The sequence below is a fragment of the Schistocerca nitens genome, chromosome 3 (genome assembly GCF_023898315.1).
Source record: "Schistocerca nitens isolate TAMUIC-IGC-003100 chromosome 3, iqSchNite1.1, whole genome shotgun sequence".
Taxonomy (NCBI): domain Eukaryota; kingdom Metazoa; phylum Arthropoda; class Insecta; order Orthoptera; family Acrididae; genus Schistocerca; species Schistocerca nitens.
In genome coordinates this window covers 57549617-57575295 of record NC_064616.1, presented here as the reverse complement: position 1 = coordinate 57575295, position 25679 = coordinate 57549617, and the positions used below count along the sequence as shown (strand labels likewise).

General features: G+C 45.9%; 1 protein-coding gene across 1 annotated transcript in view; it reads left to right on the top strand.

Moving 5' to 3' along the window:
* Positions 1–25679, top strand: part of LOC126248021 (uncharacterized) — a 405163-nt gene that overhangs the window by 101889 nt on the left and 277595 nt on the right. Inside the window, exon 2 of the mRNA XM_049948611.1 lies at positions 2706–2873. The gene's annotated coding sequence lies outside the window, so the exon portion shown is untranslated. The remainder of the gene's footprint in view (positions 1–2705; positions 2874–25679) is intronic.

Below are 25679 nucleotides of genomic sequence, written 5' to 3'. Positions count from 1 at the left end.
CGCTGCCAGCATTAAGACTCACCTGTTTGAAAGTACTGATTTGATAAAACACCGTGTTTCGCTGCGTGAAGATGTCCGTAACTGCCTGTTGCACACACTCGCCCGACATGAATTGTCCCCACTTCGAGGTCTTTTTTAAGGGACCAAAGGCGTGATAATCGCATGGGGAGAGATTAGTACTAAAGGGCGGGTCTCGAGTTTCTATCACTTAGGTTGGCCTAACTTCTGTGTTACGACATTCGCAATATGAAGACATGCGTTACCATGAAGTAGTGACACCCCCGTCGCAGTTTTCCCGGACTTTCCGCATTAACTGCATGCACTTCTTCATTCTCCGATGGATGTCTATCGTTGTTTGTCCTTCGGCTGCGAAGAAAGATGTAGCGGCGCTTTGGTCCTGTTTGGACCATTTGATAATAACGTCGCCATAGTTGACGTTTCCGCATTTACCGCACGCATGTCGGAAAGACACAAATGCCTTGCCAGCGTGTCGGTGCTTATTGTACCCACATCGGAGTCGCGCTATGTTGCATATACGATGCAGCAACGCCCTCAAATGGAAACTTTTAGATCGCCCTGATATATAACAGTTATACTCATTTGTCGGAATTTTACTTAAATAAATACACTGGAAAAAAAATCGCAACACCAAGAAGGAGTTGTGCGAGATAATCGTAAGTTGGTAGGCGTGTTTCTACACCTGAAAGATAACGCCTATTCAAATTTCACTCCACTATGAGAATGCTTTAAATACGTGCTGTAACGGTCGTGAGCGTTAATTATCTTCGAGACTGGGCGTAGTGAGTGGATGTCAGTCAAGAATGCCTTTAAGACCACAAAGACGCCATTATCAACGAAGACGCCATCATCAACAGCTCACTGAGTTTCAACGAGGTCGTGTAATGGGGCTACGAAAAGCTGGATGTTCCTTACGTGCTATTGCAGAAAGACTTGGCAAGGGCATACCCACTGTACACGATTGCTAGCTGCGGTAGTTACAGGAAGGTATGGTCGCAAGAAGAGGAAAGACGGCCGTTTTTGGCGTATGGCTGTGGTGTATCGTATTGAGTCTGCAGCAGCAATTCGAGCAGCAGTTGGCACGACAGTGACTCAACAAACCGTTACAGATCGCCAGAATGAGATTTTCACTCTGCAGCGGAGTGTACGCTGATATGAAACTTCCTGGCAGATTAAAACTGTGTGCCGGACCGAGACTCGAACCCGGAACCTTTGCCTTTCGCGAGCAAGTGCTCTACCAACTGAGCTACCCAAGCACGACTCACGCCCCGTCCTCACAGCTTTACTTCTGCCAGTACCTCGCCTCCTACCTTCCAAACTTTACAGAAGCTCTCCTGCGAACCTTGCAGAACTAGCACTCCTGAAAGAAAGGATATTGCGGAGACATGGCTTAGCCACAGCCTGGGGGATGTTTCCAGAATGAGATTTTCACTCTGCAGCGGAGTGTGCGCTGATATGAAACTTCCTGGCAGATTAAAACTGTGTGCCCCAGGCTGTGGCTAAGCCATGTCTCCGCAATATCCTTTCTTTCAGGAGTGCTAGTTCTGCAAGGTTCGCAGGAGAGCTCCTGTAAAGTTTGGAAGGTAGGAGGCGAGGTACTGGCGGAAGTAAAGCTGTGAGGACGGGGCGTGAGTCGTGCTTGGGTAGCTCAGTTGGTAGAGCACTTTCCCGCGAAAGGCAAAGGTCCCAAGTTCGAGTCTCGGTCCGGCACACAGTTTTAATCTGCCAGGAAGTTTCATGTTACAGATCGGTTACTTCAAGTTCAGCTCCGTGCCAGACGCCCTGTAGTGTGCGTTCCACTTACCCCAAACCACCGCCGTTTGCGACTTCAGTTGTGTTGAGCGACATCTCATTGGAGGGCAGGGTGGAGGCCTGTTGTGTTTTCTGATGACGGCCGGTTCTGCCTGAGTGCCAGTGATGGCCGTGTGTTGGTTAAAAGGAGGCGAGTTGAGGGCTTCCACCCAACCTGTCTGCGTGCTAGACACACTGGACCTAAACTGGCAGATATGTTCTGTCGTGCGATTTCGTATGACAGCAGGAGTACTGTCGTGGTTATCCCACACATCCTAACTGTAAAACTGGACGTCATTCTAGTGCTTCGAGCTGTTGTGCTGCCACTCATGAATAACATTCCAGGGGGTGTTTTCCAACAGGATAATGCTCGCCCACATACCGCTGTTGTAATCCAAGACGCTCTTCAGTGTCGACATGTTCCCTTGACCTTCTCGATCACCAGATCTGTCTCCAGTCTAATACATGTGGAACATCATCGGACGACAACTCCACCGTCATCCACTACTGGCTTTAACTGTCCCTGTACTGACCGACCAAGTGAAACAGACAGAGATTCCACCCCAGAAACTGGCATCTGGTACCTGTGCAACACAATGAATGCACCTTTGCATGCTTGCATTCAACATTCTGACTGTTACACCGGTTATTACTGTGCCAGCATTTCACATTTGCAATGGCCTATCTCGTGCTGGCATTAAACTGTTATCTTGCAATGTTAATCACTTAAGTATGTTACCTAGACAAATGTATTCCCAAAATTTCATTACTCTACATCTGTTATTTTTTGATGCTGCGATTTTTTTCAGTCAGTGTAAATGCATATTAATTCGTAAACAGATTTCCTAAAGCGGTGTTGCACGAACAGACGGCTGCAGTGTCCCGGTTGCCCGCAGATGCTGCTGACGGTGTCGAGGCTGGTGGTGCTGGCGTCGCTGTCGCTGTTCTTCGTGCTGCCGCTGCTGCTAATGCTAGCACCGCTAGTCTTCGAGTTAGCGCATCTAATCTCAAACTGATGTCACCCGCTTATTCGCCCACCAGGGCACCTCTAAAACTACCCCACGGTGAGTACCTCTAACCTTATTCACATTATACCTAGAGAGTTACTTAACGAGTTGAGCTTGTTCTTCCACATCTGAATCTATACTTTGCTAATCTGTATAAAGTGCGGGGTAAAAACGCCTTTTATTGTATATGTTTGGTTTGTGGGGCGCTCAACTGCGCGGTCATCAGCGCCCGTACAAAGTCCCAATTTTTGCACTTTCAAAACTAGTCACTGACACGATTGATGATGATGAAATGACGGGGACAGCACAAACACCCAGTCCCCGGGCAGAGAAAATTCCCAACCCGGCCGGGTATCGAACCCGGGATCATGTGATCAAGAAGCAGCAACGCTAGCCACTAGACCGCGAGCTGATAAGTATTTACATTTCTCCACATTCTGTTTGCGGGTGGAGTATGGCAGAAACAAACTTACGTGCACGAATCGCCGCGGCTGTAGAAAGAATCGTTCGTTTGTCACATGATATACTTTGAACTATGGAACTATGGCAACAGGCAGATTCTATATTCCTAGATTTCCGAAAAGCATCTGACACGGTACCCCACTGCTGATTTTTAACGAAGGTACAAGCATAAAGAATAGGTTGCCAGATGTGAGTGGCCTGAAGGCTGCTTAAATAACAGGACCCAGTATGTTGTCCTCGGCTGCGAGTGCTCATCGGAGACAAGAGTATCGTCAGGAGTGCCCCAGGGAAGTGTTATAGTACTGCTGTTATTTTCTGTATACATAAATGGGCTGGTGCACTGGGTGGGCGGCAATCTGCGGTTGTTTGTTGATAATGCTGTGGTGCTCAGGAAGGTGTCGGAGATGACTTACACAAAATTTCGAATTGGTGTCACAAATGACAGCTTACTCTAATTGTATAAAAATGTAATTTAATGTGGATGAGTAGAAAAAGCAAATCAATAATGTTCGATTACAGTATTAATAGTGCCCTGCTCGACACAGTCAAGTCGTTCACATATCTGAGCGTAACGTTGTAAGGCGATATGAAATGGAACGAGCATATGAGGATTGTCGTAGGGAGGGCGAATTGTCGACTTCTGTTTGTTGGTAGAATTTCAGAAAAGTGTGGTTCATCTGTAAAGGAGACAGCGTGTAGGAGCTAGTGCGACCCATTCTTGAGTTCTGCTCGAGTGTCTGGGATCCGCACCGGGACATGAAAGTAAGATATGGAAGCAATTCAAAGGCGGGCTGCTACATCTGTTCGAGTAACACGCAAGTATTACGGAGATTCTTCGGAATCTCAAGTGGGAGCCCTTGGAGGGAAGGCGAAGTTCTTTTTCGAGGAATACTTTTGAGAAGATTTAGAGATGCGACATTTGAAGCTGACTGCGTAAGATCCTGCTGCTGCCTGCATATAATGCGTGTACGGACATGTTTGTAGTATATTCCCGGTGACATTTAATCCATGCCTGAGCAAGCAGTAAAGGGAAACAGAACGAGCTCGTCGTCCAGGATTTGCAAGCACAAGGGATGTCGACCGGCCGCGTCATGCGCATGCGGCATGGAGGGGCATGTGCTCAGCACATACGATGCTGACTGCACTCCGTACCACTCCTCACACCAAGAAAAAATCCTTGCAGTACCGACAATCCAACACAGGTCCTCCGCATGGCACTCACCTCACCTGACTACTTTTATTTTGTATATCTGCTTCTGCGACGTATACATCGTCAGTGGTTCTGAGCGGATGTCTCAGGATGTCTTTCAAATTAAATCTATGAGAACTTCACTTATTTCTTTTATTACTGACGGTGGCCAGTCCCCTGGCCGAACACACTGAGCTATCGTACCGATGACCACTCACCTACACATGTGCACTTGTAAAGAAAAGCAAAAGCGAAAGATGGAAAATGAATTAAACTTTGAGGTTTGAAGATGACACTGTCAAAAACGGCAAAGGACTTGCAAAAGAAGTTCAGAGGAATGAATCGTGTCTCGAAAAGACGTGATAAGATGAATATCAACGGAAGTAAAACATGAATCATGGAATGTAGACTACGACATGACACACTAAAAATAATCAACTTTCCGTGGCTGGGATTCAAAATCATGTATTTTTTGTATAATGCAGAGCGTGTGGCCATTATCAAGTGAGTACTCCAAAAGATATGCTTCAGCCGAAGTGATACTCCAGTTGATTATGACCACACGGCCAATTCCGCAATAGTGAATAAATAGTTTTACAGTCAAAGGCGACCACTGTGCTCTAAAAGTAATTGATAAGTTTAGCTAGTTGGGCGATAAAACAAGTGTCATCGGTTGCAGTAGAGACAGTATTAAATATGGATGCCAATAGCAAGGAAAACATTTCTGAAAACAATAAATGTCTGAACATCTAAGATAAATTTAATTGTCAGGAAGTCATTTGCTTTCCATGAAGCTTCCTACGGAAGTGAAACGTGGACAGTGAACAGTAAAGACAGGAACAGGAAAGAAACTTTTGAAATGTGGAGCTGCAAAAGAATGCTGAAGATAAGATGAATAGGTCGGATAAGTAATGAACATACAATAAGGTGACAAAATTTAAGGGGCAGCGTCATGCACATATACAGATGTATGTAGTATCACGTACACGGGATATAAATGGGCAGTGCATTGGTGGAGCTGTCATTTGTACTCAAGTGATGCAGATGAAAAGGTTTCCGGCGTGATTATTGTGGGGTCCTGCCCACCCGTCTCTTACAGGGTGCCTAAAGGATGCTGCCTTCTCGGATAGCTATACAAAAATTCAAGCAAATCACATTAATGGTTTTTATTACTATAAAGTATACTGACAATACTTAACTTTGTATTTACAACGAGTTGTCGCAAGCGAAGGGCGACATGCAACCAATGTCCTTCACTATATACAATGTCCATGTAAGCTTCACACTCGCTCATAAGTCACAGCTATCGTTGATATCACTGCTCATCTAGGCCTCTCTGCTAATGTCCATCTTCTACTTTCCGTTTACTGTCCGGATGGCAAGGGCGGCGCTTATATTCTTTTCTCGTAGAGGCCGCTCCCATAGTGGTGCGGTCCTACCCAGCGGGCTATTGGCTGACGTCGTCTCACAGCTTTCTCTGCTCTTGCATTCTTTATCTTCGTGCCGTCCCTTGTCGATACGCCGGAACAATTATGGCTGCACGACGGGAATTAACAGAATAAGAACCCGCCATGGTAGTTGGAGATAGACACGTGGGACAGTCCATTTCGGAAATCATTAGGGAATTCAATATTACAAGATCCACAGTGTCAAGAACGTACCGAGAATATCAATGTCAGGCATTACCTGCCACTGTGGACAACGCAATGCCAAACACCTTTCATTTAATGACTGAGACCAGCGGCGTTTGCGTAGAGTTGTCAGTGCTAACAGACAAGCAAACACTGTGTGAAATAACCGCAGTAATCAACGTGGCCAGGTATTCCATATCAGCGACCTCAGTTGTCATTAGCCATCGTGAGAGAGCAGACTGGGACGCTCAGCGAACTCACGGACTTTGAACGTTGTCAGGTGACTGCGTGTCGCATGTGTCATACGTCTACACGCGAGATTTCTACACACCTAAACATCCCTAGGTGCACTGTTTCCGATGTGATAGTGAAGCGAAGACGTGAAGGGACACGTTCAGCACAAAAGCGTACAGGCTGACCTCGTCTGTTGACTGACAGAGATCGCCGATAATTGAAGAGGGTCGTAATGTGTATTAGACAGACATCTATCCAGACCATCACACAGGAATTCCTAACTGAATAAGAATCCACTGCTAGTACTATGACAGTTAGGAGGGAGGTGAGAAAACTTGGATTTCATGGTCGAGCGGCCGCTCATAAGCCACACATCACGCCATTAAATGCCAAACGACGCCTCGCTTGGTGTAAGGAGCGTAAACATTGGTCGATTGAACAGTGGAAAAACGTTGTGCGCAGTGACGAATCACGGTACATAATGTGGCGATCCGATGGCAGGATGTGGGTATGGCGAATGCCCGGCGAACGTCATCTGCCAGCGTGTGTAGTGCCAGCAGTAAAATTCGGAGGCGGTGGTGTTACGGTGTGGTCGTGTTTCTCATGGAGGGTGATTGGACCTCTTGTTCTTTTATATGGCACTATCACAGCAGAGGCCTACATTGATGGTTTATACACATTCTTGCTGCCGGCCCGAGTGGCCGAGCGGTTCTAGGCGCTACAGTCTGGAACCGCGCGACCGCAACGGTCGCAGGTTCGAATACTGCCTCGGGCATGGATGTGTGTGATGTCATTAGGTTAGTTAGGTTTAAGTAGTTCTAAGTTTTAGGGGACTGCTGACCTCAGAAGTTAAGTCCCATAGTTCTCAGTGCCATCTGAACCATTTTGAACCTTCTTGCTTCCCAATGTTGAAGAACAATTCAGGGATGGCGATTGCATCTTTCGACACTATCGAGTACCTGTTGATAATTCACGGCCTGTGGCAGAGTGGTTACACGACAATAACATCCCTGTAAAGAATTGGCCTGCACAGAGTCCTGATATGAACCGTATAGAACACCTTTGGGATGTTTTGGAACGCCGACTTCGTGCCAGGCCTCACCGACCGACATAGATACTTCCTCCCAGTGCAGCACTCCGTGAAGAATGGGCTGCTATTTCCAAAGAAACCTTCCAGCACCTGACTGAACGTATGCCTGTGAGAGTGGAAGCTTTCATCAAGATTAACGGTGGGCCAACACCATACTGAATTCCAGCATTACCGATAGAGGGCGCTTCGAACTTGTAAGTCATTTTCAGCCATGTGTCCGAATACTTTTGATGACATAGTGTATCTGTTAGGACAGTGCAGCGAAATCTGGCGTTAATGGACTATGGCAGCAGACGGCTCATGACCATATCGGTTGGACCCTACACGACTGGAAAACCGTTCCCTGGTCAGGAGAGTCCCGATATCAGTTGGTAAAAGCTGATGGCAGGGTTTGAGTGTGGCGCAGACCCCACGAAGCTATGGACCCACGCTGTCAACAAGGCACTGCGCAAGTTGGTGGTGGCTCCATAACGGTGTGGACTGTGTTTACATGGAATGGACTGGGCCCTCTGGTCCAACTGAACCGATCATTGACTGGAAATGGTTATTTTCTGCTACTTTGAGATCATTTGCAGCCATTCATGTACTTCATGTTTCCAAATGATGACGGAAGTTTTGCGGATGACAATGCGTCATTTCACTGGGCCAAAGTTGTTCGCTATTGGTTTGAAGAACTTTCTAGACAATTCGAGCGAATGATTTAGCCTCCCAGATCGCCCGACGTGAATCTCATTGAGCATTTATGGGACATAATCGGGAAGCCAGTTCGTGCACAAAATCCTGCACCGGCGAAACTTTCGCCGTTATGGACGGCTATAGAGGCAGCATGGCTCAGTATTTCTGCAGGGGACTTCCAACGGCTTGTCGAGTCTACGGAATGTCGAGTTGCTGCAGTACGCTGCACGAAAGAAAGTCCGACGTGATAATACGAGACATCACATGACTTTTATTACCTCTGTGTGTAATGAATCGAAATGCGGAGAAAATAAATTTATGGCATAATGTAAGTAAATGATAGGATCGGTTGATAGGACACGTTTTGAAATATCAAGGAATCCTTTGTTTGGCGATGGTGGGGAGTGCGGGGAGAAATAATTGTAGAGCCAGACCATATTTTGATTGAAGTAAGCAAGTTCAGAAGTCTGTAGGTTGCAACAGTTACGCGGATATCAAAAGTCTTGCACGGGAGAGATAGCTTGGAGATATGCAACAAACCAGTCTTCGCACTGAAAAGAAAAATAATGAAAACATTATTTAGCGCTAGTTGCTAGTCTATGAAAAAATCTGATAGTTTGTCAGTATCTGACAATTTGGCATGAAATAACTGTCCTTCGTAGAGAACCTAATCATTTACGGACAGCCTGATATTGTAAAATGGTTAAAATGGCTCTGAGCACTATGGGACTTAACATCTGAGGTCACAAGTCCCCTAGAACTTAGAACTAATTAAACCTAACTAACCTAAGAACATCACACACATCCATGCTCGAGGCAGGATTCAAACCTGCGACCGTAGCAGTCGCGCAGTTCCGGACTGAAGCGCCTAGAACCGCTCGACCGCCGCGGCCGGCTCCTGATATTGTAAATTATACTGTCCGCTAAATTAATAGCATATCACTTGAACAGTAAAGATTCTATTACACCACGTTGGATAACGCTACTTCGGCGTCCGTACCGTAGTGGTAAGACGATGGACTTGCAATCGGGACTGCGGCTTTTCTAATCCCCGTCCGGCCATCGAGATGTAAGTTGGCCGTGGTTTCCCTAAATGACTTAAGACGAATGCCAGAATGGTTCCTTTGCGAAGAACACGTTCGATTTCCTCCCCCCTCCCCTTTCCATAATCCGATATTGTACTCCGTCTGTAGTGACCTCGTCGCTGACAGGGCGTTAAACCCTTACTTTCCTTCTTCCCTTCTTGAGGCTATAAGCAGGATAACGTGCTGAGTTCTACCTTTTAAGAAGTTTCCAGTCCAGGGTAACATACTGAGTTCTACCTGTTAGGAAGTTTTCAATCCAGTTGCAGACCTGATTCAATATTCGGTACCTACGTATTTTCATCAGTAAGCATCGACATGGTACCGAATAAAAAGTGTGGAATCAACGTATCCACTTCGTCATCTTTATCCACGGCACTCGAGATATTGCGTGTGAAGACGGGAGCCGGCCGGAGTGGCCGGGCGGTTCTAGGCGCTACAGTCTGGAGCCAAGCGACCGCTACGGTCGCAGGTTCGAATCCTGCCTCGGGCATGGATGTGTGTGATGTCCTTAGGTTAGTTATGTTTAATTAGTTCTAAGTTCTAGGCGACTGATGACCTCAGAAGTTAAGTCGCATAGTGCTCAGAGCCATTTGAACCATTTTTTGAAGACGGTAAATTGTGCTTTGCATTATGGATGTTTCCGGAAACCTTGCTGGTTCCCATGAAAAAGGTGATTTCATCCCAGGAGGTCATTATGTTTCAGCTTAGTATTTGTTTTTTAAATTCTGCTACAAAGAGGTGATTAACTTGCGCACCTTCTTGTAGATGAGTGCGGCATGTGCTCTTTTTCCAACACTATGTCTATCAAGAATAATTCTCTGACTAACACATGTAAAGGCAAAAACTCCAATGGCATCTCTTCTGCAGGTGAAGCGGACGGGAGAAGAGAAGTTAACAATATTCTAACACAGCAGTGACATTATTGTATTGACAATACTCAAAACATTTAGCAACAGATATTCTTTTTGTTGTTAAGTTTTACTGTACAAGTAAAATATTCAACATATAATTTTCTCGCTGAAAAATTACAGTTTAAAATTCCCTTCTTTTTCTTATTTCACACCTTCAAAACATTCACAGAAACGTACTAAATGGATCTGAGAACACGGAAATTCTATGTGTATACAGGCTTATTCGTAAGTGCCTCTGGGGATTCAGAAGACACCTGCGTGAAAACTACAAGACATACAGGAAACAGACGTATATCAGTGGACGGAGCGTCTCTCCAAGTTTGTCACAGGTGCTCGATATTGGCACCGTTTGTCACACAGCAAATATGAACACTACTGCCGCTGCCCAGGAAGGCACAACGACAGGAGCTCGGCTTGTAAATCTTTTTGTTGGGTTGCCGTCTGCAGATTCAACTAAGTCAATGCGACCAAATGGAGGAAATGATTTGTCTGCGCGTTCTCACACGTCTTCCCCATAGTACTGCGCTCTGCATCTACACGAGGCTACCTTTTACGAAAGGGTAATTGGAGAGACGCTCTGTCCACTCATGTATGTTATTTTTCTGTGCGTCGTACAGTTTTCTCACTGTAATCTTCTGATACTCTGTACGTATTTATGAATAACCCTGTACTTGGAATTTTCAGCCAAAGATCAACCTCACTTTTCTTCTAATTCAATGTTACCCATCCAAGGCGTTGCCCACGAATGGGCATGTCATTTCCGTTTGGGATACGCCTTAAGAATTATCATCCATTAAAATGGAGAGATTTCCTGTAATTTGTCTCATTGTGAGCTCTCCTTTGCGAGATAAGCCACGGGTCCTAAGCGTTAACTGTTCAAGGTACAGGGGACAGGCAAAATAATGTGAACAGTGGTAGTAATGGGATGGTTGGGTATGACGATCAACAACGCAGGTCAGACACGTGTCGCGTTGGACTGCGCGTGTTTAGTGCAAGTTGTTTACGAGTAGTGCACACTTCGTATTTGCATTCAGATTTACGAGGTCGAAGTGTAATGAAAGACCTAACAGAGTTCCAGAGAGGGCAGATTGTGAGGGCCCGATTAGCTGGACCATCAGTAATCAAGACAGCCAACTTACAAAATTTTTCAAGAGCAGCTGTTTCAACAGTCATGACAACTTACAAAAAACGTGGAAAAACATCATCGTGTAAACGTAATAGTGGGCGCAAATCAAAACTAAATGACAGAGATCGTCGTACCCTAACACGAATTGTGTCAAAGCAACACAACTACGGCGGCTAAAGTGACTGCAGAGCTCTATAGCCCTCTTCGAGACCCCTTATCTATCGACACTGTCCGCCGAGAACTCCATAAAGCGAATATTCACGGACGAGCTGCTATACCGAAATTATTAGCCACGACAACCAACGCAAAGAAACGTAAAACATGGCGTCAGGAGCATAAATCCTGGACAGCTGATCAGTGGTCCGACGAGTCAACGTTTTCGTTACTTCCAACATCTGACGGGGTTTACGTCTGGAGAACGCTAAAAGAAGCCTACAATCCTGATTGCTTGATTCCAACGGTTAAGCATGGTGGTGGAAGTGTTACAGCCAATGATTATGTGAACATTTTAGGTGATCAGGTGCATCCCATGATTCAAATGTTATTCCCCAATAACGATGCCATATTTCAGCACGATAATGCAACCATTCACACAGCCACGACAGTACAATCGTAGGATGAGGAGCATGTAACTGAACTCCAGCGTCTTCTTTGGCCAGTACAGTCTCCGGACTTTAACATTATCGAACCCTTGTGGGCGGTATTGTAGCGCAGACTCCGCGGCAGAGATTTCCGCCTCCCCTGTCAGTAGAGGAGTTATAAGAGGTTCTGATCCCAGAGTTGTATAACATTCCACTGGAGACTATACAGTCATTATATACCAGTATTCCAAGAAGAATCGCAGCTGTATTACGGGCAAATGGGAGTCCAACCCCTTAGTAAAGCATTCCCAAGTAAGTACAGGTTTTCACATTATTTTGCCTATCCCCTGTATATAGCTTCGTTGAATGGCTGTCATGTAAAGTGCTGTATTTTATATGACGGAAGCAAGAGAATCTAACCTGTTCCCCTCTAAAAGCATCGTAGTACCACCACGCATAACGTTCCCATTCACCTGACTTGTAGTGAAAGACGTTCCGGAAACGTTTGGGACTTTATTCATGACTCTGACACACGGCCACATGATCGAGACAGTTCCCCACAACATCTAGTGCCCTCGATGAAAATTCTGATAATGTAACTTTTGTCCACATCCAAGATTCTAACCAACTAGCTCTGAATTCGTTGCTTCAGAACATTCACAACGTTCATACCATCACACTCATCGGTTTTGTAAATAAAGCGTACAAGCAAATACTTGAACATGCATTACAAGACATTTGAAACACACACACACACACACACACACACACACACACACACACACACACACGATTCCTCCTCACTTTTTGCCGGCCGCGGTGGTCTAGCGGTTCTAGTCGCTCAGTCCGGAACCGCGTGACCGCTACGGTCGCAGGTTCGAATCCTGCCTCGGGCATGGATGTGAGTGAAGCCCTTAGGTTAGTTAGGTTTAAGTAGTTCTAAGTTCTAGGAGACTCATGACCACAGATGTTAAGTCCCATAGTGCTCAGAGCCATTTGAACCATTTTTTTCCTCCTCACTTTCCCGTTCATTTGTTTTGACACCGGAGGGCCACTTACATGAGGACCCTCCCACAATGCCTCCACTCCTCACTAAGATTCCTTGTTTCCTGCTACGTCGCTAAATGGCAGTGATGGAGCGTTCAAAAAGTACTAGGCATAGTTTTACAAATTTTTGGAACATTCAGTGCGCAAACGTGTGCCATTCTTTGATGAATTTCCGTTCCCTGCACTCTTTCCGCTGTCAGCAAACCCTTTTGCCCGTCTTTTGAAGCCTCCACTTCTCTGTTTTCAGCACTACAGAGTGCAGTGGACTGTCGACGCGTGCACATTTATACCTTCTTCCGTAGGCAACCGCACTACGATCCCTTCACCGGTGTTCATTTTGTAGACTGCGGCACGCTTCTTTCTGAACGATCCTGATACACAAATATGAGAAGGTGTTATTTACGTATTAATTGATTATTGATTATCTTACTTTGTAAGTTCGGTGCACTGTGTACTTCTAGTTGCCTATCTTCTTCTTTAGGTCTTGAAGATGGTCATCATAGGCTTAATTTAATTACTTGTTGTAAAATACACTCCTGGAAATGGAAAAAAGAACACATTGACACCGGTGTGTCAGACCCACCATACTTGCTCCGGACACTGCGAGAGGGCTGTACAAGCAATGATCACACGCACGGCACAGCGGACACACCAGGAACCGCGGTGTTGGCCGTCGAATGGCGCTAGCTGCGCAGCATTTGTGCACCGCCGCCGTCAGTGTCAGCCAGTTTGCCGTGGCATACGGAGCTCCATCGCAGTCTTTAACACTGGTAGCATGCCGCGACAGCGTGGACGTGGACCGTATGTGCAGTTGACGGACTTTGAGCGAGGGCGTATAGTGGGCATGCGGGAGGCCGGGTGGACGTACCACCGAATTGCTCAACACGTGGGGCGTGAGGTCTCCACAGTACATCGATGTTGTCGCCAGTGGTCGGCGGAAGGTGCACGTGCCCGTCGACCTGGGACCGGACCGCAGCGACGCACGGATGCACGCCAAGACCGTAGGATCCTACGCAGTGCCGTAGGGGACCGCACCGCCACTTCCCAGCAAATTAGGGACACTGTTGCTCCTGGGGTATCGGCGAGGACCATTCGCCACCGTCTCCATGAAGCTGGGCTACGGTCCCGCACACCGTTAGGCCGTCTTCCGCTCACGCCCCAACATCGTGCAGCCCGCCTCCAGTGGTGTCGCGACAGGCGTGAATGGAGGGACGAATGGAGACGTGTCGTCTTCAGCGATGAGAGTCGCTTCTGCCTTGGTGCCAATGATGGTCGTATGCGTGTTTGGCGCCGTGCAGGTGAGCGCCACAATCAGGACTGCATACGACCGAGGCACACAGGGCCAACACCCGGCATCATGGTGTGGGGAGCGATCTCCTACACTGGCCGTACACCACTGGTGATCGTCGAGGGGACACTGAATAGTGCACGGTACATCCAAACCGTCATCGAACCCATCGTTCTACCATTCCTAGACCGGCAAGGGACCTTGCTGTTCCAACAGGACAATGCACGTCCGCATGTATCCTGTGTCACCCAACGTGCTCTAGAAGGTGTAAGTCAACTACCCTGGCCAGCAAGATCTCCGGATCTGTCCCCCATTGAGCATGTTTGGGACTGGATGAAGCGTCGTCTCACGCGGTCTGCACGTCCAGCACGAACGCTGGTCCAACTGAGGCGCCAGGTGGAAATGGCATGGCAAGCCGTTCCACAGGACTACATCCAGCATCTCTACGATCGTCTCCATGGGAGAATAGCAGCTGCGAAAGGTGGATATACACTGTACTAGTGCCGACATTGTGCATGCTCTGTTGCCAGTGTCTATGTGCCTGTGGTTCTGTCAGTGTGATCATGTGATGTGTCTGACCCCAGGAATGTGTCAATAAAGTTTCCCCTTCCTGGGACAATGAATTCACGGTGTTCTTATTTCAATTTCCAGGAGTGTATTATGGTTCACAACTGGAATGATAGAAAGGAAGTGTTCTTGTCTGCGTGAAATACAACAGATTAGTAACTACAGGATGAGCCGGCCAGTGTGGCCGAGCGGTTCTAGGCTCTACAGTCTGGAACCGCGCCACCGCTACTGTCGCAGGTTCGAATCCTGCCTCGGGCATGGATGTGTGTGATGTCCTTAGGTTAGTTAGGGGGACTGATGACCTCAGAAGTTAAGTCTCATAGTGCTCAGAGCCATTTTCAACTACAGGATGCCCCACTCCTCCTTTTGTGTGACGCGCCTACCGTGGATATGATTGACAGTTGATGTTGACTGAAACCGGACGGAGCAACTGTGGCGTGACAGCGACGCGCGTAAGAGACGCGAGAGGAGCACCACTGCGCCCACTGACGATACGCTTGCAGCCAGGTTCAACCTCTTCCTCGAATTCTTGTCTCTTCTGAATAGTCGAAATGTATCAATACGGGATTAAACACAGCAGAAGACTGTAGCTGAGGGAACTTCATCAGTTTACGTGAGGCACCAACCTTCAAATCATCTAGCAAACTACCAGAATATCTAGAAACTTAATATTTGGCCCGCATGTTCAGACCATCTGGTCCCCTCCGTGACATAGTGGGCAGTGTGCTGATTGCCACACAGAAAACGCGGAGATTAAATGAGCTGAGAACTTCGCGATCGAAGCGTCGCAGTGGCTGAGGAATTCGAATGTCGTTCTGGATGAATGGGGTTGGGATCTGCATAAGGCCATCCGGATTCAGTTTATTCGTGCTGATATACATGAATGATTTGGCGGTCAGGATGGGCAGCAATCAGCGGTTGTTCGCTGATGATGCTGTGGTGTACGGGAAAGTGACATAGATCAGTGATCGTAGGGTGGTACAAGATGGCTTAGGCAAAATTTCTAGTTGGTGCGATGAATGGCAGGTGGCTCTAAATGTAGAAAAACGTTAAGTTAATGCGGATCACTAGAAAAAACAAACCCATAACGTTCGGATGCAGTATTAATAGGGTCCTGCTTGACGCAGTCACGTCTTTTAAATATCTATGTGTAACGTTGTAAAGCGATATGAGATGGAACGAGCATTTGAGGATTGTCGGAGGGAAGGCGAATAGTCGACTTCGGTTTATTGGGAGAATTTTAGGGCAGTGAGAGTCATCTGCAAAGGAGACCGCATATAGGATACTAGTGCCACCTATTATCGAGTACTGCTCGAGCTTTACTATCCGTACCATGCCCGATTAAAGGAACATATCGAAGCAATTCAGAGGGAGGCTACAAGATTTATTACCGGTAGGTTCGAACGACGCGCAAGTGTTACACAAAATGCTTCGGGAACTCAACTAGGTTTCCCTGGAGGGAATGTGACCTTCTTTCCGGGGAGCACTTCTGTGAAAATTTCAAAAACCGACATTTGAGGCTGAATGCAGAACGATTCTACTGCCGCCAAAGTACCTTTAGAGTAAGGAGCACGAAGATAAGATTAGTGAGATTAGGACTAGTACGGAGGCATACGGACAGTCTTTTTTCTCTCGCTATGTCTGGGAGTGGGAAAGGATAGAAAACAACTAGTAGTGGTACGGAGTACCCTCCGCCACGCACCGTACTGTGGCTTGCGGAGCCAGTACGTTGATGTAGACTTAAAATCGATTCCACCTCTACATCTATATGACTACCATGCAATTCACACTTAGGTGTTTGGCAGAGGGTTCTTAGAATCACTTTAACACTGTTTCTCGACTGTTCCGCTCTCGAAAAGCAGATGGGAAAGATGAACACGGGCTATGACATCTCTTACATTATTGCAATTGCCATCTCTCCCTATGTAGGTGGAAGGAAACAGAATATTTCTGCATTCCGAAGTAAAAAAAAATTTCATTGCAATTTCGTGAAAAGATCTCGCCGCAACGAAAAACGCCGTTGTTTGAATGATTACCACCCGAAGTTACGTATCATATCCATCACACCCTCTACACTATTTTGCGATAACTCTAAAAGAGATGCCCTTATCTGAACATTTTCCATGTCTTCTTCCAATTCTGTCTCCATACCGCGCAGCAATACTCCAGAAGAGGACGGATATGCGGAACGTAGGCGCTCTCTGTAGTAAATTCGTTGCATCAGCAAAGTGTTCTGCGAATAAAGTAGTCTTTAGTTCGCCTTCCTCACAACATTTTTTGTATGATCAGTCCAAATTAAGTTGCTCGTAACTGTAATCCATAGATATTTAGCTGAAGCAACTACATTTAAATTTTTGTCATTTATCGTGTAGGCGGAATTCAACGGATTTCTTTTAGTACTGGTGTTGAAGATCTCACACTTTTTATCGTTTAGGGTCAACTGACACTTTTCGCACCATATAGATACCTTATCTAAATTATTTTGCAAATCGGTTTCCCCTTCTGATGACTTCACTAGTCGGTAAACGACAGTGTCATCTGCTAACAATTTAAGAGAGCTGGTCAGATTGTCTCCTAAATCGTTTACGTATATTACGAATTTTTAGGCGAATGCTAGTCATCAGAAGGAAAACAAAGGATTAGGTCAATTCCCTTAAATTTCACTGTTCTATCTGAGCATCAGCTCCGTCGCTAACGCCCTCGTCGTCGACGGTACTTTAAACCTAACATTCTCTCTATTCTAAGAATATTTCCTTGAAAATGGGTTCCCCTCATCCGCTTGGGAACAACTAAACAACTGTCGAAATCTTTCCAGCCCATCGGTTGATTAACACCTTCTCTATCCACATCTACGTACTTACTTCGCAAACCATAATACACTGAAGTGACAGAAGTCATGAGACAGCGATATGCACATATACAGATGGCGGTTGTACTGCATACGCAAGGTATAAAAGGGCAGCACATTGGCGGAGCTGTGATTTGCACTCAGATGATTCATGTGAAAATCTCTCCGACGTGATTATGGCCACACGACGGGAATTAACAGACTTTGAATCCGTAATGGCAGTTGGAGCTAGAAGTATGGGACTTTCCATTTTGGAAATTGTGAGGGAACTGAGTATTGCCGAGATCCGCGTTATCAAGAGTGTTCCGAGAATACCAAATTTCAGGCATTACGTCTCACCACGCCATGGCAGCCGGCCTTCACTTAACGACCGTGAGCAGCAGCGTCTGCGTAGAGTTGTCAGTGCTAACAGACAAACAACACTGCATGAAATAACCACAGATATCAATGTGGGACGTACGACCAACGTATCCGTTAGGACAGTGCGGTGAAATCTGGTGTTAATGGGCTACGGTAGCAGACGGCCGACATGAGTGCCTTTGCTTACAGCACGACATCGTCTGCAGCGCCTCTCCTGGAATCGTGACCATATCTGTCGGACCCTAGACGACTGGAAAACAGTGACCTGGTCGGATGAGTTCAATTTCAGTTTTTGAGAGCTGATGGCAGAATCAGAATGTTGCGCAGACCCCATGAAGCCGTGAAACCAAATTGTCAACAAGGCACTGTGCAAACGGGTGGTGGCACAAAAAATGGCTCTGAGCACTATGGGACTTAATATCTATGGTCATCAGTCCCCTAGAACTTAGAACTACTTAAACCTAACTAACCTAAGGACATCACACACATCCATGCCCGAGGCAGGATTCGAACCTCCGACCGTTGCGGTCGCCCGGTTCCAGACTGTAGCGCCTAGAACCGTTCGGCCACCTCGGCCGGCGGTGGTGGCACAATAATGGTATGGGTTGTGTTTACATAGAACGGACTGGGTCCTCCAGTCCAACTGAACTGATCATTGACCATTTGTAGCCACTCATGGTATTTCTGCATGGGACTTCCAACGACTTGACGAGTCCATGCCACGTCGAGTTGTAATGCGTAAGAGAATTATGTAAAGCAAGGATTCTCTTGTAACGTACTTAACAGTTTCCTGTTCCATGCCAAAGGCTGCTATGAAAGACGTACAAGTAGTATGCTTAGCCAACAGAGAGATAGTTACGATAGACCTACAGTTTTACATATGAGATATACATATACCTGCAGTAGCGTGTCTCCCTCTTCTAGCTCAGCTGTTCCTAGTAGTGACTTCGAGGTAGTATCAAGCGCGAGTGTAAACAACTGTCCGGAACGTTCCGAAAGGCGCTAAATGCTTGTGCTAATGAAGGTGATCCTGCGTTTGTTGCTGTGATGAATCAACGCCAGCTAAGTGGCGTTGGATGAATGGTGTCTGTGCCAAGGTTGAAACGTCCCCTTTGAAAAATTAATGAATGACTGTGCTGGTAAACCTCTTACATCATTTTCTTTTCAAACAGCTGACATTTCTCACTTTACGTATTCTGATCATCACTAAATTGACACACAATATTTTTAGCGCAACGCAGTCTGACTTTCAATAATCCCTACAAAAGAATGGCCCTGACTAACATTAACCTATACCTTTCACAAATCACTTACCTCACAAAAATCTTCGTTACTCGAACTACTGCAATACAGCGAGCGCCACTACTGCCAGCTAAATGAAAGATTCAAACTACGGAAGGCACTAACTACTGATAGGCATAGTTAGAAAATGAAAGATTTTAATAGAGAACAAACAATGTATTCACCTTAATAGTGTTGAAAAATCATAATATACATAGCAGTTCATGACATCCAGTCTTACAAATTTCAAAACTCCGCCATTTCTCTCCCCACATCCACCACTGCTGGCGGCTCACCTCCAACTGCGCAACGCTACGCGCTGCTAACATCCAGCTGCCCAACACTACAATGGCAGACAACAATGCAAACTAGCCACAGACTGCACACAGCACATCCAGTGATTTTCATACAGAGCGCTACGTAACGTTGCCAATAAGAAAACATAAACAGCCTACTTACAAGGTCAACGAAACGACTCTGCGGGATCAGGAATTGCGTCACCACCGTACGCCGCGCGAAAAAAAAAAAAAAAAAAAAAAAAAAAAAAGTGTGTGAGATCTTATGGGACTTAACTGCTAAGGTCATCAGTCCCTAAACTTGCACACTACTTAACCTAAATTATCCTAAGGACAAACACACACACCCATGCCCGAGGGAGGATTCGAACGTCCGCCGGGACCAGCCGCACAGTCCATGACTGCAGCGCCTTAGACCGCTTTTTTTAAATCACATTTTGTTCGTTTTCGTTCGTTCTATCTGCTCGGGGCGGACGTCGCAAGACACCCATTTCATTTCGTCGTTGATCCATCAACTCAGTTTTTTCGATACAGAGGGTAGCTAACCCTCTGACCAAACACGCTGAGTTACCGTGCCGGCAGCGCTCGGCTAATCCCGCGCGGCGAAAATCTACATATTTCGCGCTAATTGTTAGCGGGCATCATGTTGCACAGGACGGTGAACCCATCAATCCAGATTTTAGCCGAAATTAGGACTGTAAAACATGGCCGGCTACGCAGAGTCTGTTGCTGGAGAAAAGAGAGATAAATGCGGACTTAACATTCGCTCTGTCTTAGAAGTGTCTTTCCCGATCCTCTGTGTTCTTTCAACAATTCACAACTGTGCGTTACAAGCTTACGGTGATTTATACCTGAAATACGTATGTTTAACCTAACAGAGTGCATTTAACCTATTTAGAGCAGTCTGCTCAAATGGTTCAAATGGCTATGAGCATTATGCGACTTAACTTCTGAGGTCATCAGTCGCCTAGAACTTAGAACTAATTATACCTAACTAACCTAAGGACATCACACACATCCATGCCCGAGGAAGGATTCGAACCTGCGACCGTAACGGTCGCTCGGCTGCAGACTGTAGCGCCTAGAACCGCACGGCCACTCCGGCCGGCAGCAGTCTGTAAATTCGTTGTTAGTACCCAAAAAAACCGGAATAACGTTTCCATAGGCGGAGCTTGTCTAGTACACACTTCTGCCACTAGGCGTGTATGGTATAGCGCAACTCATTGGCAGTTCAGTGCCGCCTGTGTTGTCGACTCTATACAAACCGTGTTAATGAGTTTTATTACAGAATATTAATTACAATACTTAACTTTTGCAATTACACAGATGTGTAGCAAGCAAATGCCGACATACAAAATAATCAATCTTCTTCAGTACAAACAGTTCCATGTCTATGCTACATAGAGAGGACAAGCGGAGTAATTAGCGTTGATGCTTCTATCCAAGTCGGTAGTCTTGAAGCTGCTATGGACCTGGGCCGTCATTAGTCGGTCGTGGCGCTTAACAGGGGCCGCTGCTGCCGCGTTGTCGCCCTGGAGCAGGTCCAGTCAGCGTACGATTGGATGACTTCTTCTCACAGCCATCTCTTCCCTGTCGTTCCAGACTGCCGTGCTGGCGCTTCACTTTACGCCGTAACAGACCTGGCTTGTTCCGTTCATCTGAAGTGATTGTTTTTGCTAGCGCGGTTTTGTTCTTGTTTCGTTTTTTTTAAGATACCTTCACACTGAAAACCAACTGCAACAAACTCGGTTGACAACTGTTTTCAACTCGATGTTTGACTTAGTTTTCAACTGTTGTCACGAGTCGCGAGACTGAGCAACCAGTAGAGGGAAGTTTTGTCTCGAGTTTGTAGTTTATGGTCAGTGGGCAGAAACATGGCAGAGTTGTGTGACTTCCGCATGCGCATTTGCCGTGTCGTCTGCTGTGTTTCTTTCTTCATCTGCTGTGTTTCTTTCGACAATGGCAATTCACGAGTCGTCAACAGATCCAACAATTAAGCTTTTGTTAGAAATTGAAATGAGGAAACCAATGTAAGACCCTTCTGATTCTGCATATAAAAACATACACTACTGGCCATTAAAGTTGCTACACCAAGAAGAAATGCAGATGATAAACGGGTAGTCATTGGACAAATATATTATACTAGAACTGCCATGTGATTACATTTTCACACAATTTGGGTGCATAGATCCTGAGAAATCAGTACCCAGAACAACCACCTCTGGCCGTGATAACGGGCCTTGATACACCTGGGCATTGAGTCAAACAGAGCTTGGATGGCGTGTACAGGTACAGCTGCCCATGCAGCTTCAACAGAATACCAAGGTTCATCAAGAGTAGTGACTGGCGTATTGTGACGAGCCAGTTGCTCGGCCACCATTGACCAGACGTTTTCAATTGGTGAGAGATCTGGAGGATGTGCTGGCCAGGGCAGCAGTCGAACATTTTCTGTATCCAGAAAGGCCCGTACAGGGCCTGCAACATGCGGTCGTGCATTATCCTGCTGAAATGTAGCGTTTCGCAGGGATCGAATGAAGGGTAGAGCCACGGGTCATAACACATCTGAAATGTAACGTCCACTGTTCAAAATGCCGTCAATGCGAACAAGAGGTGACCGAGACGTGTAACCAATGGCACCCCATACCATCACGTCCAGTGATACGCCAGTATGGCGATGACGAATACAAGCTTCCAATGTGCGTTCACCGCGATGTCGCCAAACACGGATGCGACCATCATGATGCTGTAAACAGAACCTGGATTCATCGGAAAATATGACGTTTTGCCATTCGTGCACCCAGGTTCGTCGTTGAGTACACCATCACGTCCAGTAATACGCCAGTATGGCGATGACGAATACAAGCTTCCAATGTGCGTTCACCGCGATGTCGCCAAACACGGATGCGACCATCATGATGCTGTAAACAGAACCCGGATTCATCGGAAAAAATGACGTTTTGCCATTCGTGCACCCAGGTTCGTCGTTGAGTACACCATCGCAGGCGCTTCTGTTGTGATGCAGCGTTAAGGGTAACCGCAGCCATGGTCTCCGAGCTGGTAGTCCATGCTGCTGCAAACGTCGTCGAACTGTTCGTGCAGATGGTTGTCGTCTTGCAAACGTGCCCATCTGTTGACTCAGAGATCGAGACGTGGCTGCACGATCCGTTACAGCCATGCGGATAAGATGCCTGTCATCTCGACTGCTAGTGATACGTGGCCGTTGGGATCCACCTTGTAGACGTCGCCACCGGCGCCAACCTTGTGTGAGTGCTCTGAAAAGCTGATCATTTGCATATCACAGCATCGTCTTCCTGTCGGTTAAATTTCGCGTCTGTAGCACGTCATCTTCGTGGTGTAGCAATTTTAATGGCCAGTAGTGTATATAAAAGGAAAGATATGTTGAAAGAAGTGTCCGACAAAATTGGTTTACCGCATGTGGAGTGTAAAAGGAAATGGACAAATATGAAAACACAGTACACTCGTGGGCATTGTAAAATGGTCAAAACTAAAAAAGGGTCTGGGACAACTGAGATCAACGTTCCGAAATGGAGTTGGTTTTCGGTGTAAAGGTACCTTTATTAATGATGGCAACTTTAAGTGAATATCGTGCAACTGTGAACTTTTGTTTTCTACCCGGTAAAAATGCTGCTGAAATTGTTTTGATGTTGAAAACAGCTTACCAAGGTGAAGCTATGGGAAAAACTCAAGTGAACGAGTGGTTTCCTCGTTTTAAAAACGGCGACATGTCGATTGATGACAAACCTCGACGTCTATCAACTGCCCGAATCGGCGAAAATATTGAAAAAATCCGAGAACTAGTGCTCACAAACCGTCGACAGCCAATTGATGAACTGTCAGAGATTAGTGGGTTATCTTGGAGTTCGGTTCAGCTAATTTTAACGGAGGCTTTGGGAATGAAAAGGGTTGCTGCCAAGTTCGTTTCTCGGGTTCTGACTGACAATTCAAAGGAACGTCGAGTTAAAACATCTCGAGCTTTGAAACAACGTATTGAAACTGTTGCTTTTTTGTTTCCTCAGGTCAGACCATGAATCAAACTTTTATTTCGCAACAGTATTCGTAAAAAAAGACGCGATTTGTGGCAGACTGGAGACTGTCTCTTCCACCGCGACAATGCACCTGCACACTCAACCATATCTGTTAGACAGTTTATGGCTGGTTTTGCTACCCCAAGCACCTTACTCGCCTTACCTGGCTACGCGTGACTCATGAAAAGTGGAATGAAAGAACACCGACCTGACAACATTGAAGAAGTCAAGAAAAAAACAATGTCAGCCATTTCTGAAGATGACTACAAAAATGTTTCGAACAGTGGAAGGACCGGTGGGACGAAGGTTGTTTTGCAAGCAATTTGAAAATATATAGCTTGTAAAAAATAATTCCGATGTTTTGGTACCCCTTCATATATGAATGCCGGCATTCATATTCAGAAAGCATCTAACAAGGGAATGGTCTGATCAGACATGTCGAATCACGCCCTGAAATGTTTTAGACAGGAAGAATACACGGAAAGAAAAATTCTGTCAAAATTTTAGCTGCTAAGATATACTGCAAGTATTTTTAAAAATTCATGAAAACTTCCAGATTCGTAGTTCACCAGGTGGCCGGAGAACTCTAAATTTCCTATCGGAGCTATAGAGGACTGGGCATATGGAACATGTTTAGTTGACGGTGCATCGGTAAACAGATAATACGATTCGGTGCAATGGTAATTTGTGAAGCGAATTTCAGTTTTTGTTGACAATTTCTCTGAAACAGTTGTCCTAATCTACTGTTCATTCAAATTTGCAAGTCATTTAATATCCTTAATAGATACAAATTGCTTTGCGGTAGCTCAAGTGTTAACAAAGGGGATTAACTGAATTAATATTCATTGTGTTTAACTCTTAATGTTAAACAATCTGACTGGGTGTTGTGTGATGTCCTTAGGTTAGTTAGGTTTAAGTAGTTCTAAGTTCTAGGGGACTGATGACCATAGATGTTAAGTCCCATAGTGCTCAGAGCCATTTGAACCATATTTTTTTTTTTTTTTTTTTTTGTTAAGCAATCGGTAAACTTGACTTTGCTTCGTAAAATCTAACCGTCAGCTGTATAAATGAAAGAAAGAATTACACAAAGAAACAAATACGCACCGGCCGGCCGCTGTGTTCGAGTAGTTCTAGACGTATCAGTCCGGAACCACGCGGCTGCTACGGTCGCAGGTTCGAATCCTGCCTCGGGCATGAATGTGTGTGATGTCCTTAGGTTAGTCAGGTTTACGTAGTTCTATGTCTAGGGGACTGATGACCTCAGACGTTAAGTCCCATAGTGCTTAGAGCCATTTGAACCATTGTTTTGAACATATACGCACCAAAATGAAACTCGCAAAACTGTGAAAGAAACACTATCCAGAAGCTTTACTGTACGGGATTTACGCCTGCTTAGCTGGATGGTAACGTGCTTGCCTTCCATGCACTGGGCCCAGTTTCGATTCCCGACCGGGTTGGAGATTATCTCCGCTCGTGGACTGGGTGTTGTGTTATTCTCATCATCATTTTATCCTCAGCATCCGCCGCAAGTCGCCCAGTGTGGCGCCGACTGAAGTTTATTATTTCTCGTTAGATCTTCCAGATACATTTTACAAAGAACAGATAAGATTAATACAAATCACAATAAACGTTTGGAGCTTACAATGAGGGAACAAATTACATCAGTTATTACATTACAGTTATGTCAGGGAAACTACATTACTACATTAAATGGAACAAAAATCACATAAATTGAAGACAATTAATTACACAGTAACATTAAGATTATGGAGCCATGTCCTGGCATTGTCCGTTAATTTGTGGAGCAACATCAGAGAGCCGTCTCTGAAACCATGAATGTTGCAAACCTGAAGATGGTCCATTGTTTGTACCTCGTCACAGTCACAACACGAATCGTCTGTATAGCCCCATATGGTTGTTTGCTGTCTGCATCGTCCAACTCCCGTTCGAAACCTGTTTAGAGCCGACCAGTGTTTCCTGTTGAGATTGAAGCCTTCAACCCTTTTGGTAGGGTCGTGGATTAGGTGATGGTTTTCCACGACGCCTCTTCTCAGACCCTGCCTTGCATTCTTCCATTCAGCATCGAGCCCCTTTGTGTCCAATGTTCTGCTCCAGACGATAGGTTTCCTGGACTTGAGTCTGGTGG